A 3347-nucleotide genomic window follows, 5' to 3' on the forward strand; every position below is an offset into this window, starting at 1 on the left:
TTCCACTGACTCATGTCTTCTTAGACTCATTTCCAAAAGTTGTGATTCACCGTGTGTGGCGGGGAATGGAACAGCAGGAAACCCACCAGCGGCCTATTGTACAGCTCACGAGCTCACCCGTTCATAGAGAAAACAATTGTAATCACATCTTTGCAATGCAAGAATGTAGTCACTACAGCACCATGATGCTTAGGTGATTGGACAGGAACGAGTAGCTCCATCCTCTTTAAGCATTTGATTATTTTCAGATTTCAAACTAGATTGTACTACAAAACTTTTTTTCTGTTGATAAATAAATTTAACATTTCAACCAAAAAAATAAACAGACTTACTACTTCTATTCGAAAACTATGGAACATCACTTAAGATGTTTTTCTGTAATTTTTTTTTAACGCTGGATAGTTATGATTAATGATATTACAAACTACGAAATATTACAGACGATTCTACATCCGACAATTGTATATGCCTTATGAGAATTCACGTTTTAACTGGCATCTTTATTTAACACTGAGTTTGTATATCAAAGCAAAAGAGTTACATATGATGAAGGATGTTCTCGACACACAGATAAATTCAACAAAGAACCAATTCTGGGAAAGATAATTTGAAAAATCATATTGAGTGAAAGCTAAACAGTAGCATCAGTAGATACCATATGATAACCTCACAATTAAGAGCATTAAAACTAAGTTGCTCCCAACCCAAGAGACTGACAAGCCTGAGTTGAGACTGCTTCCTTCATAAGCTCAAAAACTAGCAAAGAAACCTGAGAGCACTTGCACTTACGGTTATAACCGAAGTTGAAATCATTTCTATACAAGAACCAACACTAAGAACCATCAACTTCCATTTTGATAGTACGAAGCTTTTGAAATCCATTTTGCAGCTTCCTATAAGTAAAATGAAACAGGAACTCCAAACGTTTGGACTAGAGCCGGAAAAACTCAGCCAAGAACTTGCGATCGACAGCATAGAGAACCTTTGCAACCAAGACCAAAATAAAACTTCCTCAACACCAGCAGACAAAAAAAGTAATCAACCAAAGAACTAAACCTAGTTCACACATAGCCAATCCAAAAAGCATAACTTATCATAAATAATATCTGACTGCAGATCCACAATCACTGCAAGGAAGGAGATGAAGACCCAAGGCAAGAGCCTGCAACAGAAAGGACGGAAGAAACGTCGAGATACCACTCCACATACCAAACCACTACCACCGGAGACACGCAGTCAAGCACAAAGAAGAAAAAGAAAAAGAGGAGATGCCTTTCTCGGTGACGGCAAAGAACACCAACCACCGAAGAGGCAGAGACCAAGATGAAAAGGTGAAGGCGGCTAGATAGAAAATAAAATATTAGAGTTGATCAAAGTTCTAACTTTACTGAGACTCGAAATCCAGACATCTTGATGTATAAGCTCATTAAAGAACCTTTAAGAAAACCACTTACCAAATGAGCTTCCACAAAAAAAAAACTTTTTTTTCAAAGATTCCGAAGCCGTGACCATAATCTTAGTGTTCGAATGGAAGGGTGGGACAAAGACAGTTCTTCCACATAAGGAGTTCTCCCGCACTGTATTTACCATTCAACTGTTTTTGATTTTACATTGTAGATAGTGAGAGATCTACATGCACTTCAGATTTTTTTGTCTTTTCTGAAAAAAAGCAGAAGATCTGTATTCAAATCTCACCGCTCTACATTTGGTGTTGTTTGCGGGAGATCTGCAAATATTTAATTTAAAATTTGTTTATCTGTTTTTATAAATATATATATTTCATTCTATTTTATTTACAATTATAAGAATATAAAAACTATCATTGACTATATATATTTTCTAATTTTCTTCATACAATTTACATTTAATTTAAAATATTATATGTATATAATGTGTGTTTAATTATAGTATGAATTCTGAAAAATATGGTGATATAATTTAAATGTGTATACTAGTGGAAAAACTATATTTATTTCATTAAATTTTAGCGTTTTCATATTTTGATTTCAAAATTACAGCAACATGTTTTTAGTGCAATATTTATTGTTGTTTATATTTTCTATATATGTGTGTTTGATATATTTTATTATAATTTTTAATTATTAAAATATATAATTTATTTTATTTGAATTGTTTTTATCATTAAAAATTATAATAATTGTTTGTTCTACTTGATCTGCATGCATGTTTCGCTTGATCTGCATCTTTCCTGCATGATCCGCTTAACCTGCATGTTCTGTTTGATTTGCACCATTTGAACTGATTTTACCATTTAGAGTTTTAATTAAATTAAAGCCAAACCGCGATGACAGATTAGAATATCAATTCCTAGAATTTTAAATTTATCTCTTTCTTTATTTCAATCAAATTGTCATATAGATTATTGCCACATAGACAAATAAATAACAAATAATAAATTTAAAAAAAATCAGAACAACTAAAAAAAAATAGTAAAGAAAATTTTAACATTGCATGCTAAAACTAAACTCAAAATTATAAACTCTAAACCCTAAATCTAAACTCAAACTCTAAATCCAAATCATAAACACTAAATCTTTAACCCAAACCCTAGATCCTAGACACAAATATAAAATATAGACTAAAACTCTATACCCTGAACCTTAAATCTATACCCAAAACCCAAATCCTAGAGATTAATCCTAAATCTGAGCCCAAAACCCTAAATCTGAGCCCAAAAATCCAAATCATATAGTCTAATCCTAAATCTAGACTCTAAACTCAAACTTTTAGGATATACTGTATAGTTTGAGTTTATTGTTTACAGTTTGAATTTAAGATTTAAGATTTAGGTTTAGGATCTAGAGTTTGGGTTTAGTGTTTAGAGTTTGAGTTTAGGTCTAGGATTTGAGTTTAGATTTAAGATTTATGGTATATAGTTTGGATTTAGGGTATAGGTTAGAGTTTAAGATTTGGGTTTAAAATTTAGGATTTAAGATTTGGGTTTATGTTTTGAGTTTAGATTTCGAGTTTAGAGTTTATGATTTAAATTTAAAATTTTTGTTATTATTTTGTTTAGCTGTTCTATTTTTTATAATTTATAATTTATATTTTATTTATCTATGTGGTAATAATCTATATGACAATTTGATTGAAATAAGAAAATAAGTGAATTTAAAGGTTTACCCAGTATTTTTTTTGAAAAAAAAAAGGTTCACCCAGTATTTATACCTTTGCCCAAAAAAGGTTTTCCTTTTTAGTGTTTGATATTTCTTTTTTTCTCTTATAACTGATAAATTCTATTTTTAAGTTTATCCAATCTCTTTCGCTCTAGGATATAATTTGATTTGAGCTACATCAACTATTATAACCAACTACCTTCCACATCA

Source organism: Raphanus sativus, chromosome 3 (assembly GCF_000801105.2).
Source record: "Raphanus sativus cultivar WK10039 chromosome 3, ASM80110v3, whole genome shotgun sequence".
NCBI classification, from domain to species: domain Eukaryota; kingdom Viridiplantae; phylum Streptophyta; class Magnoliopsida; order Brassicales; family Brassicaceae; genus Raphanus; species Raphanus sativus.